We start from the raw sequence: 19,346 nt of genomic DNA, 5'->3' as shown, positions 1-19,346 counted from the left end.
ATGTTTACATTTTACTTTGATTTCTGCATTGATATAAAATCAAAACTAAACACAAAACCTGCCAATGTAAAGCAGGACATTTAATATCAGCCAATGTTGTCACTGTTAATTACTTATGCTAAGCATGAGCTGTCTGTAAACTGATTTTCTTAAGAAATATATTTTACTAAAACATTTGCATAATTATTTAAATACAAGTCAAATGAATTTTGCCTGTAAGGAAATTTGAATCCAGGTCTTCACTCACCAGAATCCATTCCACTGACTCGCTGTTGTAGATTTTCCAATCGACTGATGTAGTCATCATGCAACGATGAAGGTTCCGTGATTCTCACACGACGGACGGGCGACGATGAGGAGACAGGGTTTGATGGAGAGGAGGAGGATATTTTTTCTACAATCGGCAGAAATATATTTCAAATAATTCAACATCATCACTCTTCATCAAAGAAATTAGCTCTTTAGCTTTTAAACACAACATATAAAGATAAATGAAAATTTATATGATATATACATACATACATACAAACACACATACATTAATATCAAGGATAACCCATGAAAGCTCGAGAGATTATTTCCTATGGGGTCCTTTGATGCACGGATGTTTGCGCTAGGGGTCATTTATGTGGGAGGAAACCGGAGTACCCGGAGGAAACCCACGTGTCCGAACGAGCGACCGTCATACACTCTCACATACAACCACTGCTGATAACGGAGGTCAAACTCGGGTACCAGCGGTGAGAAGCGAGAGCACTACCTCTGCGCTACCCGGATATTCCTTTTATTTACAGGGTACACAGCAGATTCTAAAACATAATATGTTACAACTAATAAAGAGTACTCTTGTTCTAGAGATTTTAAAACTTCCTACATTTTATTTTACACCTGAGATATCTAATTATTAAAGACACACCGCCTAGGGATGTTTGTCAATAATGCCGTTTTTAGCGAGGTTTTAATTTTTACTGACAGTGGAGAATTGCTAAAATTAATTATTGCTAATATTTATTCCATATCGGAGATGAAAATTGTCGTTCTCGTAATTTTAAAGTCGCTAAAATTAGCTCTCGCTAAAAATATTCCGTAGCGGGATTTATGAAAACCTACATATTGATCGTTTGTCAATAAAAATCGTATATTTATCTGTACTCTTGATAATAAAAAAACAAACACATGACCAACATGATTTAACTTAATGTCCTGCCATATTCCGAGCGTGTGTTGAAAAAGTCCTTCGGCGGAATTTATATGCATCTGTGATTGAAGTTTTCTTTTAATATTTAACCAAACATTTTCAATAATAATTAAGTGCTGTTCCACGTAAGAATCATGCAAAGGGTGGCACATCGACCGTCAGGGATTGAATCGATACTTATATATACTTTATGTGGTACTAATTTTTTCATCTGATGCATACCTGCAGATATATGTTACTAAAAATAGATTACCCCACAATCCACACAAAAAAACTAAAAATAGGCAATAAATTGTAAATTGTATAATCAATATCGAGGGGAAAATACCAATATATTTTGGTCAATAAAAATATACAATGGCAAATGAAGTCCCTTTTTCCTTTATGCATTGCCATAGTGACAATATCTCACTTGTCTCCATGACAACGGTTGATTTTATTTGATGAATAAGGTTTTCTTGAAAACAACATCCAATTTTTAAAATTACTTTTCTTAACTCTTTCTCTACCGGCACATTTTGGAGGTTTTTAAAGACTAAATGACAATATTTTTAAATCGAGTTACATCTGCATATATCACGATTTTAGGTAGGCATGCGACATATAATTTTGTTACGAATTGGACAGGGAACTTTTTTTCATAAAGTTTATCATGTTAACCCATGACCCCAAAGAGTTATACGGGGTCAAAGGTCATTTAAGTGCACATTTTTGCAATCTTTTTTCTCTGGAATATAAATATTACGACCCCCTCTCACTAGATTCGAATCAAAAATAGGAAATTCTAAATGTATGAGCTGATGTGTCTTTTAAAATACTACAAAAACATCACAATCAAATTGATCAATTTTATTAACAAACAAATATTTTTGGTTTCTAAGTAACAACACTCATGGTGTAATTTTGACCATAATTTGCCTTTCTACTTCCATTCGACACAATTCAAACATAATTACATTGCATGATGATTAGTAAATGTCACATTATTTTAAAAATAGAATCTTTGACTATATCTTAATCATTTTAAAAGGTTTTTAACAATAAATATAATGAAGAGAATTAAGGTCAAAGGTCATAAAATGGAAATTTCGTACTTCATATACATATTCATTTTCTAATAATATGACGTTTTGCCATTGTATCCCACTAAATAGTATAAATATTGCAACATTAAAACAAAGATCTTTCCTGTTAAAATCTAAAATGATCTATTTTTTATATTCAAATATATTTGGTTGCTAAGCAACAACACCATTATGATATCAAATGCTATATATGCGAAAATAATGCCCATTTTTCCTACCCAAGTTCATTGTACATGTATACAAATGTTCAAGTACTTACTTTCAATCACTAAATTTAAATGTACTTGCATTGTATTTAATAAAAATTGTTCTTCTTATATTCAACCTCTTAAAACATATTTCTAGACATAATTTTTGATACTAGGTTGTTCGGATAGGGGCATGCGTTGACCAATATCTGTCTATCGACTATAACTTCTCAGCAGACATGTATAAGATAACGCCCAACAATCTGAAGAAGAAAAAAAAATTTTTTATACTTAGCCCCAATATACTGATGTATTCTTAGAGCTTTTGAATACTCAGTTGGCTCTGTAAATGTTTTCTATAATCAAGGCCCTCTGAAAATTATGCGTTTAATTACTTGTAAAATTTTATCTGGGGTAATTGTTATACACATTTAATAAATGTGCTAGATGCACAGTCAGATTAATTTTGGTAAAGGTAATCTTATAAAATGCATTTTATTATTCGTTTTAAACTGAAGCATATGACAATCCCTCCCCCTAGATATGACCATCACAGCATAATGGTTAATGGCAACACAAATGGAGAAAACCAAATCTTCTGTCAAAAACAGCTTCATAAAATCTGCAATTCTCTGAATAATCAGGTCCCATATCTGAAAAAAAAAATGCAAATAAAATCAGTATTGGTCATCATACCTTATTTGTCAGTATTTAAAACACTTATCATACCTTATAATTAGAAAAAGAATAATGATTTTCCATGTTTTGTCTCTTTTTGTATGCATGTTATATCTAGTAATGCAACGATAAAGAGTAAAATGGTACACGCATATCAGTGTACCATAATGCCATGATTCCATTTGTGAATGTATTATCTGGATTCATTTGAATGTTAACCAAATATATACGGATTTAACCCTATATTCAACCTCAAAGATTGATACCAACTGAATGCCAGGTTGTCACTCCGAATGAAATGCCACAGTTCTTGGATCAGGTGTCCCTGTGTCCTCCACATCAACATACTTCCAATGCATGTCTGGATTTGCCAGTAGACTGTCACTAGTGGAAGATACCTGGAAGCTTCCCACTAAATATTGGGATGTCAATAACCTTTTTAAAGATGAAAAAATACAATTAAGAATTATTGTTTTGTGTTTTAAAGCAGAATATAAGCTTTATGATAGTAAGGGACAGTTTCGCACGAAAGTACTGGTCATATTTATTTAAAGATAGAGATGTCCTATATTTGAAGTGCTATTTGGTAAGGGATTACATACATGTTAGAAATCAAATGAATGGAATATTTGATTATACTTTGCGAGTGTAGCAGAGTGCGTATTGAAAAAAAAAACCCACTAAGCATCATGGAGGTGTTAGCATTATGCCCAACATATACATGGGAACAAATACTGAAGAAATTCAGGTTAAAATATACAGTGTCCAGCGAAAATATTGCGCCCTGAGGGAAATTGAATGGCCAGATTTAAAGTAGAATTGAATTGGTTCTTCATTGTACACAGTGTCTAAACCCCCTGGCATGGTCCTCTGATGGAGTGTGGATTTAGTCGAAATTAGAGAAAATCTAAGCAAGAAGTGGGCGCATGCCCATCAGCTCATAGCACACCAGCATGTATGGATCATATAATTAAATGCTTTTTCAATAGCCTGTCATAACCAGATTTTGATTGATGTTACCCCCCCCCCCCCCACACACACACACACACTTTTTGTCCCAAACACACATTTTATTATTTCTGTTACAATATGAAGAAAAACCTCAAATTATGGTAATAAATTCTATTATTATAAATGATAATACAATAATGCAATATATGCTTTCCTAACAGATTGTGTTTTCTTTTCATAGAAAGATAACATTTTTTTATAAACATTGAAAATCTTGGAAAATAGCCTCCGCACCAATGGTCATGAATTCCCACTCTGATTAAAACCATCCCACCCTTTTCTCATCGTACACTAAATCCACCCTCTTCTTACACTCGCGCGTCAGATGAGGAGATACCAAGGGGGTGGGGGGGGGGTCAGACTGATTAATGCCGGTCCAGGACAGATTAATTGATGTCAGATGTTATACACTTGGTTTAGATATCATAAAATATAAATATTTTCTTTCATGAAACGACAAATTATGGTATCAAATCGCGGTTAATATATTAATCGTGAATTTTTCATAACATGACATAGGCCTAACGCGAACGTTTTTTTTTTTTTTTTTTTTTAGTCGGCCTATGTGGCTACATGTACATCAACTTACATGTTTATACTGAATGCATGGTCGTTTGGGTCACCCTGCAACAGGATATCCAGGATATCTTCAGACTTCTTCATCTGATATCAGGTCGTATTCAAGATGTAAAATACATTACAAACGTTTGTTGTGTGGTTGTTGTTTTCGTTGAAACGGAAACACGTGTGTTACCTGTGCACACTTTCAGAAAACCCCGCGGCCGCGATTCGGATCACGGGGAAAAATGTATTATAATATGCAGACTGGTCTTTTTGTTTTCTTTGTTTGGCAGAAAAAAATATTTCTATTCCGAAAAATATATTACATAACGTTTATATCTGAATCTGAAGTATTTTTTTATTCACTCTACCGATGTAACATTTTCATTAGGTGTTTTATGAAGTTACAAGTAGGTGGTGTAACTGTTATTTACCAATAATGGTTTTATACTTCTTCTTTTTTTTAAAGCAGAGAATATCTGGCTGATCATTTCATACATATATGTATATTGTTTTAGTGTATCAAAAAGTACTCATATTACCAACAGAGGACAATACAAATAGTTTTCACTACTTTATTGTGCGATGCGCGTCGATCGCTTTCAGCACCGACGTTTTATCGCTAATTTTAAAGAAAACCGCGCAGCATGTCCCAATTTCATTTTATCGTAATATAAAAACTAACAAGAATTACAACACGAATAAGGGTCCATCAAAAAGAAAATTTCCTCTACTTTTACAGGCTGTATTTACTTTTCCCTATTTCCATATATGGATATTGGTAAAACCCCGATCTGTTTAAACATTGAGAAATAAAATTGTAAGAAAGCGTACATGTGCAAAAAATAGCTATTTTCTCATAACTTTGCCAGGCATTAGAAATAATTTTTATATGTTCTGAAAGCAGGGAATATATGCTTTTCAAAAATATAAAAAATAGTGCATTCATACGGGAGATTTAAAAAATCGTATCGAGGGGGGGAAATGGCCTTGCGACAAAGCATTGCGTCATATTTAGACGAAGCCATCTTTCGCTTTAAATGCTTTTATTAATTTAATGGCTTTATTTTCCTAACTGATTTTTACATAGTTAAAAAATAGAGAAAATTTCCAAAAATATGATATATAGATCATATATCTCATGATCGTAGTTTGAAAGATTTAGAGGCACTCCTTTTGCGCTGTCCCGTTTTTACGCGCCACCGGTCAAATTGACCGGTACGGTAGAGAAGGGGTTAAAACAGCAAACACTTACAATCGTATGAGATTTATAAAAGAGAAAAGGGGATTTTGTTTAATCACTTCATTTTCAAAAGTGTGGAAAATTCATTTTTTTTTTCAGAAATGCCTCCTTTAAAATGGTGAAAAATTCCGGGAAAATGAAAAAAAACGAGATATATTGAAATCACTGAAATATGATAATTGTGCATTAACTAATCATCTTTAATTATTTTAGCTAATGATTATATCAATGTATTTTCATTTTTGTTTCTTAAACTATCGACATATCATACATGATCCTACCGAATAAGTAAAACAAGATTTCCAAGAAATTTAGGTCGGGATCGAAATTCCCATTATACCTAACCCATTTGTTTCCACCATGAGTTGTACAGACGGATTTCAATTTGGAATTGGAGTTGTTTTTAAGCTTACCTTTGTAAGTTTTAGTGAAGAGGTCATGTTACTGTTACATGTAAAGATGTGTGGTTTATCAACGCCAACGATCGGTTAAAATTCATATGAAGCACCAGGAAAACAAGGTAGGGCCTATATCTCTTTACCACAGGGGCTCAGTTTCAACATTCAGGGTATTCTTTAATCTCTTTAGAGAAGTTGATCACAGTGTATGGCCTTGTCATATGTAGAGGTTAGAATTAATTATCCCCGGAAAAAGAATGTTCCCACCCCCGAAGATTTTTTTCTATACAGCCCATGTGAATTGAGAGGCAGTTGATAAACTTCACTAAAGAGATTAAGTATTACATTAAGGGTAGGGGATTTTTTTTAATAAAAGAAAACTTAACCTTAATAAACTGATATTGTTATCAGTGGGAAAGAAAACCAAGCATTATACCTTTACTGTCATTAAAGGTACCCTATTTTTATGAACCGAGCCTCTGTGTTTTGTACTCTACATGTTTTTGTATGGAATTAATTTCGAATTATACATAATTATATTATATTATGGAATTATATCAAGCATGTTCCAATAATTGTAGAATGCTGTTTAGATCTGAACCAGCTAAAATTACCCAATGCCTACAAATTGTGTGGATTCACAGGGAAAATTATGATAAAGCATTGGGAGACTTGGCACATTTATTTATGCTCCTTTTTATTTCAATTGTGTCAGAGGAATTAGCTGACTAAAGATAGTTAATTCTAAATTTGTTAAAATCATATTCATGCATTCATTATTGATCAAATACCTGGATTGAGTAACTCAAACATTTGTTGTATAATGCAATATGTGAAGAACAAACAAAAGACAAAAATCAGTTTGAATTAAAGATCTATTTTAAGGAATGTGAACAATTTGCAAATTTTGCAAATAACCACATGTCTATATTAATATTTACACAAAACAAATTCAACTGGGGTTAGAGTCCAGTAAAGCCATTGTTCAATGACAAACAAAGTAGATTGAAAAGGTCTTCCATTCAAACTGATATATATAACCTGGTGACCTTAACATTGACCTTTGTCCTACATACTTACAGAAAATTTGATTATAAGTTATATTTTGCAAAGCGTATGAGGTACTGCTTTTATATTTGGCATGTGCATTAATTGTGAGAAGACCTTTGCAATGAAACCAGAATTGTTGACCTTGTGGCCTTGACATTGACCACTGATTTTGTTTTTTGGAAGTTTTTTTTTAAATAACATACAATGTCACATGGTTTCTTTTTGTTGTAATCAGAGGGTATCAGTGTTTCACAAACATGTCTTGTTAAATATACATATTTTTCAATAGCAAAATGTTGTTTAAAGTCAAAATATGTGGTCAATTTACTAGTCAAGCAGCCTTCATTTCTTTTCTGTAACTAGTATTGTAAAACGTTAACAATCTTCTCAATTTTTCTTTCAAATACATTATTAAGGTTAGCAATTTCAATTAATTACAGTTAGGCCATGATATACCTAATTCAAACAAGTATGTTACATTTGTAAACCAACTAATCACTTCTAACCTGTATAGATTGTGTATACATGTATGTGTACATATTTACGTGTACAATGGTGAATTGTACGTATGATACTCATGTTTTACATATCATATACCAATGAAATCAATTGGTTTTTTTTTAAAAATAATTATCTACAATACAAATGTTTTGGTTTCTTTTTTCATGTTGAAATCATACAATACAGTGTTCCACAAACAATGCATTGGAAAACAACTCGTGTTCACTATGAACATGAAAGTACATGGAGATTTGAACACCTAAATCTGAGATGCATTTCATTCAGGATACATTGTTACAGTACTAGGATATTCAATACATACACTGTATCATATATATATAATGACAAAAGTAACAACACACACATGAACATGTTCCGGAAATGGAAATTGTAAACAAAAAAGTCTTTAAAATAAATGTACAGTCTATCTTTAATGATTATTGACTTATTGTTGTGTGATCATATAAAGGGAAATTATTTAATACATTACTATCCTACAACCTTAACCATGTTGATATTGCATTTATATGTTTGTACAGAGGTATTTCACTTTGAGCTTAAACCTTGTTGTATTTCCAGTGTTACTGCATCTCTGTCAATAGCATCAATGGCAGCTAAGAGATCTTCATCCTGAATCTGTTCATTTACTTTTGAACTCTGTTTTCTAGAGAAGTAGGATGTAATTTGGTTTACAGTCAGCCACTCTGATGGAAGGAAGAGGCGCTCACCAGTAGCATTTCTCATGTTCTGCATTTCTTTTGCAACATCTGTGGCATTGGCTTTCCGTCCTGTTTCTTCTCCTTCCCTGAACTTTTTGTCAAGAAAATCTCGCAACTTTGAGCTAAATCTTCCAACATGACGCCGTGGAATTTTCAGGGCCCACCCGATTCCCTTAACATTATCATAACTGACACTGGTGGAATTGTCTCTTGAAGCCAGCACTGTGTCTCTGTATGTTATCGTTATTTCATTGCATAAACGGGCCCAGTCCCTTCTAATATGGTCATATGTTGTCTCCTTTTGTAGCTGGAACTCATGTTGGCCTGTTGTAAGATGGCTATCCAGTTCAACGTAATTATGGAACTGACATATGCAGCCTGATTCTGGACAAAAATAAAGAGCAGACTCGGTGGACATCGGGATGAGTTCCTTGGGATTTTCAATCTTCCCTGTTGCAGTGATGGGAGTACTAGTTGTGAGGCCATTCAGAGTGAAACATCCTGACCGGTGATGGTGTTGTTGATTTCCACCGACTTTGTCCAAATTCTCCTTTGACAAGTCTACACCCCCTCCAATGCCATATGCTTTCCTCATGGTGATTGACCCATCAACATGGAACTCTACTTCACTGTACAAACTAACCTGCTTCATTTTGTGAGATTTCAGAGACTGATTTTCAGGGTTGATGGAAACATGTGACACCTGACATCCACTGACTCCTGAATAATGATAAATGATAATACACATGCACAATTTATTCCATGGACTGGAATATTTAGAATGAATTTATTATGTTGGTAAATATATTTCACATACATATTAGATTTGTCTTTGTGCAAACTGAATAATGTTGAACAATCTATCATCACCTCGCAATTCATTCCGAGAGGAGATATGGTTTGATTGATTGATTGTTGTTTAACGTCCCTCTCGAGAATATTTCACTCATATGGAGACGTCACAGTTGCTTAGACATAAACCATTAGTGGTCATGACAAGATAGCTTTACTCCTTTACTCGTACTACTACAAAATTACATCCTTTAAACAGGGAAATGGGTATCTTATCAACAAAAAGAATAATTTTGTATGTTAGAAATGGGTTATTCACCTGATATGGGGTCTATTGCAACTTTCATATCTTCTGCACATATGATATCATGTCCGCTTGCAACCCAGGATTTCATTTTTCTTTTCATGTGGGCGATCTTGGAATCACAATAGGACTTTCCTGACTGTGGCTCAGAATAACAATATGTTTTGATGTGTAGACCTATAGAGAGAAGTACACAAATCAACATGGTTAAATAATTCCAGAAAATAATATTGACACAGAATCCATTAGATATGAAAATACTAGTGTACATGTACATACTGTAAATTGAAATTGGATGGTAGTACAATATATATACCTGTCCGGGTGCTTATCACTGGCAGACACAACCATAAATACCCACAGTGGTAGCAAGCAGCATTGTCAGACCGAAGAAAAATTTCTGTAATGTCAGGTAGTTGATGTTTGATGGTAATCAGGACATCCTCCAATAAAGAAGAAACACATAACCAATCTTGTTTAGTTCCATCTAATACGTGAGTAAAGGTCCTGTGCTGTAAAAAGAATTGTATTAAGTAAAACCGTATTAAGTAAATCCAAACTAACAATAAAATCATTATATTGCACATTGAAAAGGTGAAAATAACAAACCCGTGATCAATCTCATAATTCCTATGAAGAATACAAAATGAAGTGTAGGGCACATACGGACCCCTGAACAAATCAATGTTGATGGGAAAAAAATCCATATTTATACTTACACATCAATTCCAATCAGCGTCACGATGAATGCAGACAGCTACGTGCCAATTCATTCCTCGCTGTCCGAACCAGTCCGTCTGTTTTTCACGGTACTTCATTGGTAGAAATTTCATTGCCCGATCCATGACAATGGACATCTAATGGGGTTGAAGATTTCTCAACTTGTCAAGCCTGAATTTATCTTGGTTCACTGTCCTTACAATGTGTGACTTTCACTGCATAATTTGCCTTATTGAATCAGATGTACGTTTCTGATACTCTTCTTGAGTGCCTTGGTCCGGGATTTGGGATGTTGCTGTCAGTAACTGCTCTTCGACCTCAGATACAGGGTTGCATCGATCACATTGTATGGGGTGTGGATGATCACATGGATACTGGAACTCTTTCATATGAGGGTCACTTAAGCTCCATGAAATGCAGTGGTCTGCACACATATCTGATTCTTTTGACATGAAGTTTGTAATCTGATTTCATATATATTAAACTAACAGTAATTCTGGTGTGCAGTCCTTTTTGTTGTTCCGCTGTTATCACTTGGATATCATGAAGTCTATCTGTGATCCTTTTCAAAGCCTGGTATCCTTCTGCTCCCTCAGCGGCTGTGTTTTCCAAACCTTGTAGACTCTTTCTCTTGGAAGCAGAGCATACTTTGAGAATTTGGAATAAAGTTGATCTTCCAAGCGGGACGAAGTTCGATTCTTGACTATAATTCTCATATAACTGGATCATCTGGAAATGACAAGATGTACGGACAACATCAGGATTTGTTAGCTTTTCACCCGAGTCAAAAGAAAGGTCTCTTGTTCCAAATGATACGATTTGCATAAACAATGGATCAAAGAAGAAATCCAGAGCATGTTGTAGTTTTGCAGAGTCCATTCTTTGTCTGTGATGTATTGTCTTAGTTGGTATAACAAATCCATTGAATCTGTTTGATAATTTTCTTGCTTGATCTACTTTATAAATTGTTATTCCTGGAATTTTTTCAATCAACTCTGTTTTTGTAATTTCTTTTCATATGATGGAGAGAATTTGTACTTTCAAGTTGTTGTCCGTTGTTTGATTGTAGAGTTCGATCATTTTCTTTTGGAATTCTTCTTTTGCTTCTTTTTCAATATTAACCTTAGTTGACTCGGTATTCAGTAGGAGTTTTTTCAAAGCGGAAGACTGACCAGGTGCAATGAGTTCTAACACAGCATCCACAGTTTCATTCGCTTTTCGTTTATAGTAGCTCAATGTTCTGGAATGGACATCTGCCACATTATGTCGAAGTTGGCTTCTAAGGGGACTAGATGTGCCTTTTGTTGTGAGTTGTAGAATCTGATTTACATCCGTTAAATCTAACTAATGGTTTTCACTCCAATTAGAATTATGTGATACTGATTGGGAGTAAGACTCTTGACTGTCCCTCATTGTCTGAGAGAAAGGGTATATATGTATTTCAAATACTTGTGAAAGTAGTTATAATTGTAACAGGACTGTTACAAATGATCCTTAACAGCAAGAACCCCACCCTAATTTAAACAAGAGGCCCATGAGCCACATCACTCACTTCAGTCATATTGGCCTGCCATTGTTCAGCTGATGTGAATTTTAAAAGATATTTCTATCGGTCTTTATTTCCATAAAAAAATTGACTACTGATGTGGCCCCCATTTACCTCCAAAGGATCACAACACAACAGAAAATAAATTCACAGAATGGAGATGCCTCAACACCAATATGAACTAGTGCTAATTGTAAGGGGGACTTATATTGCAAATAATTAATTTTATTTTAGCCTTTAGTGAGTACATTTAAAATGATCTTTTTCAGTACCAAGAAGTGAAAGAAAGCAATGCACGTGCATTCACACACGCGCAAGTATGATTCCGTACTTTTGTTGATGTCATTCTACAGGCCTTTCTACCATATAACCACAGTAAGAATTTCTTAATGTTTGCATCAAATATAAGAAAGTTATAGTGATTTTAAAATCGTCCAATCAGAAATTAGCACACGTGCGTGCACATGCTGAGCAGTAATTTTAACCATAGCAATATGTAAGGAGTACCAAGGCACACCTAAAACCTAACATCATGTTTATAATTTGATGAAAAATAAAACATCGTCCTCTAAAGATGAACTTTTGAAAGACGATGCACGCACGTGCGCGTTGGTATCTTTTATTACACCAATGTATAGATACACACATTATCTACCCATGCTGTGAATATCAACTCATTCGCTTCATTAACAAGAGAGTTACAGACGTTTTAGTGTTATCCAATCAAAAAGAAACGCACGTGCATGAACGTGCAGATTGGTAATTTTGACCACGCAAATCAGTTGAGGGTCTCAATACCTGCCTATGATATGAATATCAAACCATTTCAAGGCACAACAAAAAAGTTAGACTGATTACAAAGTTAGTGTACCAAAATTGTGAATCAGATGCACGTGCATCCGCGTGCAGACAAAATGAATATCATTTTGCACATCTACAAATGATATACTATCATCCTATTAAGTGAATTTTTCAAAAACCGGCATTTTATATAAACTTCAGATACGGTTCTATAATCCTGTCAAAAATCATCAAAATCTATCCATGCATCTTTCAGAAATTGAGCTCACAGAAATTGGGGAGAATAATAATAGTGATAATAATAAAAAGAAACAATCCAATCACTATAAGGTCTTCTGCTGAAGACGGAAGACCTTAATGATAATAATAAGAAACAGAGTAAAAACAATGTGTTCCCAAACTTTGTTTGGGGAACATACTAACATGACCTTGCTGTTGTTGATCAAACCAAGATTGTAGATCATGGTATGAAATGGAAGATCTTGAGAAGAATATATCCCCATATATCTGCATGTAGAACTTTGATCCTCATTATGACACCACCCCACCGCTGGGGGGGGGGGGGGGGGGGGGGGGGGCTTGATTCATACAAATTTCAAATTTTTTAGTCTGGTGGTTCTTAAGAAGATGACTTTAAAAGATTTTTCTTATACATTCGCATGTGAAACTTTGGTCCTCTATTGTGGCCCCATCATACCCCCTAGCATGATCTTAACAAACCTGAATCTGCACTATGTCCAATGGTTCTGGGGAAGAAAAAGTTTACAGACAAACAGACAAATGACAGACAAAAGATGATCAGAGAGGCTCTAAAGAGCCAAAACGTGGTGCCATTATGCATCGGGTTTTAAGCTAATCATCTTAAATCTTTTAATGCTTTATGCCAAATTTGACAGGAATTGGAGTGTTAGTTCTCAGGATTAATGTATAATGCACGACATTGGCAATAGGTCACCAGAGTGAATCAGATGACCTACCACAAATAAATTTTTGCAAAGACAATCAAAATATTTACCTCAAACATTCCAGCCTCGTGAATTGATCCTTCCAATTCATCCTCAGATACTACAATACTGCTTCCTACCTGTTTGATAAGAATAATGAATGATGAAATTACTAATCCAAAATAATTGCAATTTGACTTCTACACCAGGTTTTTAATTGGATTTAACATTATTTTCTGTGATAACACAATTTAGGAATATTTTCATGAGTACTTATAAATCATAGCTCTTGATCTTGAGTAACTAAGAAATACTTGTACTAAATATTCCATATACATGAATTTTTGTTTAGTCTATGACTATGTAATATATAACTTAATCTATATTGTATATATATATTTAAGAAATGAACATCACTTTTGAGCTGTTCATGGTCAGTATGAACGGATTTGGATTTGAGGCAAATTTTGTGAATCGCGCTAGCGATTCACAGAGAATTTGCCTCAAATCCAAATCCGTTCATATTGACCATGAACAGCTTAAAAGTGATGTTCATTTCTTATATTTATATTCATTTACTAAAACACCCTTTGTTTACATTGCTTCTATTTTGTTGCATAAAACGAACACCTAGCCTCTGTCACAGTAGTTATTGTGACGTACGTCAACACATAGACATGACATCACATTTCTTCTCACCATGCCTTTTATCAGCATTGCAAGGTGCACTGTAATTTGGAGGTACATGTAGGAGACCGCAAGATTGGGATGATAATCCACGTAAGTTTACAATCTTAATCCAAAGGTGTGACTTGAGAGATCTTTGTAACAGATGTTCTATTTTTTTCAAACCATTACGCTCTCTCAGTCGCGTGCTTTAAGCTAGTTCATAATCCGTTCATAGTCAATGTGAATGGATTGTGTCGCGCGCTGAAATTGGTTGCTTCATAGAGGAAAATGTGATTTGCAATATAAATATATATATATGTACCTCATAGGTATCAAGTTCTTGAAGGGAACAGTCCGTATCATTTTCACATGTTTTTATGTTGTCTTCTCCATCTGTGGTTTCATTATTAGTCTTTTGACATGAATCCTACAATTAAATAAGTATATAAATTAATTTTCTTAAAATGTACATGAGTTATATTGCAAAACATTTCAGTATCTTTATTTACCTCTCCAAGTGAGTTAAGTACATGTAACACATGATTGATGAAGAAAATAGTACACATACATGTATATGTGTATAAATGAGGCTTATTGATTTTAAGTTTATTTAATTGCACTTCTTATGATATAAAATTAGAGGAAACCAATGTATAAAAGAATGAAAGTAACTTACAACTTGATCTTTTGGATCTGGACATTCTTTATTGAGGGATTGGTAATAAATCTTCATGCATCCCATGCAAATTCCTGAAAACATTTATTACTTTGTTATCTATATTTCAACTACATTAACACCAAACCAAATTATTTAGAAATTAACATTTAAAATATGTATACCATATATATTTATTTCATTTTAAAAATGATGCCTAGATACAATATGCTTAGAATTTCTTCTATGTCAATAATTATTTATAGGAATCCACATCAAATTCAGATATCACTCTGTCTGTATGGATGCATATATATCTATCAACATTATGCACATTTGTTCAAGCATTCATGACCTTATTTTAGGGGGGGGGTGTTAATGAATGTCAAATTCTATGCAAACTTCAAAATACATTGAGACAGTGACCAGAACTTGCCATTCCCATTTCTGTTCCTTTTGTGTATTTGCCAATTCTTTCAGTTTTGTCCCTCAGTAATCAAACTGCCTTACAATATATTCCATGAGTTGTCATTACCTGAGCCAATCAGCATTAGTACACCCGCTGTGTGCAGAATATGTTTGCTCATCTCGAAAGTGACAGGTTTTTGTGGTTTTTGGGAGCCTTTATGGGATGGGAATGCACAACTTCGTGATGGCTTCCAATGTATTCCTAGACTGTATCGATGGTATGGGCAAACAGTGAGGGAAGGATCAAACCTAAAGTAATAAATGCATTGTTTTAATGATAAGTGTATGTAATTTTGAAACAAGCATCCAGTTCACTGGGTTTTAAAAATGATTGAAATTAAACATTTTATTCATATATAATGATTTCCATATCTAGTTACAGAATGTATAAAAAAAAAACCTGGTTTGTGAATTGACAGCACACATTTTAAACACAGGGTGTCATACATGTATGCTTATAGTAGTTGTACAGTTGTGACCTGTATGTAAAATTGTCCGATTTTATTTGATCACTATCATCATCATAAACCAATTCAAAGTTGTCACTTAATTATGTGTACTTTTGTATAATATTCTATTGGTAATCTTTTCTCTAAATGTTCACACCTTTATAGTGTCAATACTCTAATATGTGGGGGGGGGATCTAAAAAAAATTGATAGTTTCTTACACAAAAAAGAGAGAAAAAAAAAAGAAAAAGTAAATAAATAATAGTAATAAAAAAAATATTTTGATGAGGTAAACAGGTATATATTTTTAAAAACTTCACTGTAGCGTGAGTTATCTTTCCTTTTTATGTTGACTTGCATCTTGAGTTACCTTTCCTTCCTAGTGCATATATGTATATAAAATTACCTATTGAGCTTTTATATTAATTAAATTAAATCAAATTACTTACTATTAAGTTTATGCTATATTTTTAAACATTCGCACAGAAATGAACATGCATTCATTAATTATTTGATCAAAAAATAAATTTAATTTTGTTAAAACCTTCGGAAAGTTACAATTTTATATCACAAAACTTAATTCAACGTGAGAATGGGCTTCTAGGGAAGTGGAAGCTTGTGGCGCACAATTGTTTAACATTTATATCATATTCATAAACTCCATCTAAATCAAATTGAATTCTACTTATAGTTCAGGTACAGGAGTCGGAATTTTTTTTGTGAAGGTTTACAATGTAAAGAATAATCACTGAGCTTTCGCTATTCTCGCTAAGCTCAGTGGTTGTTGTTTACATTGCAGATCTTTACAGATAAAACTAGCGACTCGTGTGATCTCGCCGTATCTAGATCCGCTGTTATACTGTACATGTACTCATTTGTCTCTATTTCTTGGAGTACTGCATTGATCAGTGTATTATGCCAGGTGTGCGTGTTTCAATGTGTTCATGATAGTAATACCATATTTATATAGCACCCTTTTCATACACTATGTACGCTCAAAGGTGCTTAATATAAATATCAAGAGTGCTTCATACATTTCATCCGTCTTTAAAAAAACAATGATATGATTTCCATTCTAATATATTTTTATATCAATTTACCAAAATAACCCAATACGTCCCGCAATGAGATGTCCCTCGGTGTCGGCTGCTGCTTTGACGTTCGTCTGGTGTCCAATGCTAAGTTTCAGCGACTTCAGACGGTGTTTAATATCTCTGGTACACTCCCCAAGTAAAGTCAATCCCTTTTTTGGGGGATATGCACCATATGGCGCGCATAAACTTCCAGCGTAGTGACCGACACTACACTTCTTCATTGCAAGGCTCTATTTATTTTTGGATCGCCGTCATTTTCACGCACCAGCGTTCTTAGTTACGGTGTGCCATCTAGCGGTGTTTATGAAACTTCCACGAACGATAACTAAAACTCACGATTATTCAGCGATTATTTTATTATTTATAAAACCGGAATGAAAATTTTTCACACTTTTGAAGATTTAAATTGGTGATTTTACCTTGAGATATGTGTAAATGGCTCTTTATTTCAGTGTTGCTGTTTTGAAAATTTCCGTTTGATATTCTCGACATTTTGTATGAATTAGTACACGGTAACAACTTTTCGATTTTTTAAATAAAAATTATACTGGGTGACAAAAAATGAAAATAAACAGATTGTCATATATTATGCACCCAACTATTTTTTTCTAAAAGTTTGGCCCAATTTCGTAACATTGGATGCGCCGCGGAAATTCAATTTTGCATTATTCTTACGTGGAATAGCATTTAAGTCCGGAGACTGTGCAGGACAGCTCATATTTTTATTATATTTCTGGCAATGGATTCCTGTGTCAAACGAGATCGTTGCACTGGAGCATTATCGTCTTGGAAAAGGTAACTTCCGTTTGGGAAATGACGCCAACTGGCCAAAGGTATGTATTTGATATATCGGTGTATTTTGCTGAATTTATATTCCCTTCAACTCGACATATAGTTCCAACTCCATTAAAACACAAGTATCCCCAAACCAAAATGCTGAACTTTCGTCCATTTTGTCGCGGTGAGAAATTGGGTCTCCAACCCTCCGCGGCTTTCTTCCACACATAAACACGGTTGTTTTCGCCCACATATATCTGAGATTCGTCACTAAAATCACTTTAGACCACTGACTTTGTACGCCCCACCACCTCTTCTCTCTACACCACGACAAGCGTTTCTTCCTGTTGACATTTTTCACTACAACTTTTTTCTTATACACACCTCCGTAGAAGCCATTTTCTTTAAGTCGACGTTTGATAGTTTTTTGAGACACTCATGTTGGTTTATTTATTCATTACATTGTGCTGTAACATTTCTTAATGGAGCCCGCCGGTCTTTGTTTACGATTTTCTGGAGCCTCCGATATTCCCGATCGTCAATGGAACGAAACCGGCCCGTGCTTTGAAATTAACGGACAACTCGATATAACGAAGCCAAAGATCTGTTGACAATCTTAGCAATGGTTGATATTTCTTCTCCGTTCGAATGTAGCTGTATGATAACTTGCTTCAAGGGTTGTGAAATTTCTTGACATTTCGTCTCCATTTTGTTACCAAGATATTATGTAAACAAAACTTTGAGCAGACGATAAAACATGCGTCATGTCACACGTGACACACTCTGATCTATTTATATATTTCAAAAGAATTTCCGTAACTTGAACACTGAACAGAAATAAACGGATTTTAGTACGAGAGGTTCTATGACGTGTTACCGGGACGCCATTTTCTCTCTCAACACTGTTGTCCCCCTACTGTATCTTACGAACCATTCACTTCATTTAAACGATATTTCATATGCGAATTGGTTATGGGTAGAAGAAGACCCTTATTGATTTTCAGGTTGAAAGGTTAACGGTGATGGGTCAATGTACTCTGCACATAGGAATATATTGTCTGCTCAATATCTATATATATATCTCAATACACTCCCCCCCCCCATCACACATACACACAAAAACATTCCCGACGTAAATACACATATATAGCTGTAACATCTTTATTCATCTCATAAATCACAGTAATTTTCATTAAAGTTTTTAGTCTCTTTGTTTTTCTTTTAGGCCCTTTTGAGTTGTTCGACGTATGGGAATATCCCTAGCATTTGTATTAATTTATCTTTATATAAATATTTTTAATTGATCTTTTCAGTTGTATTTTGCTTTGGAATTCAAGACATCCTAAATTCCACCCCTTTTGCAACCATTAATAGGAGAAATTTCGCATTGCTAACCAGAAATTGATTCCGAATATACTTTAAAGTACTTCTACCCTCATGTAACGTCATCATATTTTGCAAAATCAATAATTTATCTAGATTTTTGCATGATAGGA

At 34.2% G+C, this 19,346-nt stretch overlaps 1 protein-coding gene and 1 long non-coding RNA gene across 2 annotated transcripts in view; one reads left to right on the top strand and one right to left on the bottom strand.

Annotated features, from left to right (window-relative positions):
- Positions 1-19,346, top strand: part of LOC125666278 (uncharacterized) — a 141,588-nt gene that overhangs the window by 29,623 nt on the left and 92,619 nt on the right. The gene's annotated exons all lie outside the window — the stretch shown is intronic.
- LOC130050820 (uncharacterized) lies at positions 2,987-5,094 on the bottom strand. The gene is made up of 3 exons (XR_008799085.1): positions 4,750-5,094; positions 3,416-3,584; positions 2,987-3,124 (listed from the first exon to the last, which is right to left on the bottom strand). It is a non-coding gene; the product is annotated as an uncharacterized LOC130050820 (long non-coding RNA).

Source organism: Ostrea edulis, chromosome 10, assembly GCF_947568905.1.
Source record: "Ostrea edulis chromosome 10, xbOstEdul1.1, whole genome shotgun sequence".
In the NCBI taxonomy this organism is placed as follows: domain Eukaryota; kingdom Metazoa; phylum Mollusca; class Bivalvia; order Ostreida; family Ostreidae; genus Ostrea; species Ostrea edulis.
The sequence above is the reverse complement of the archived record's forward strand: the minus strand, read 5'-3'. Positions and strand labels throughout refer to the sequence as shown.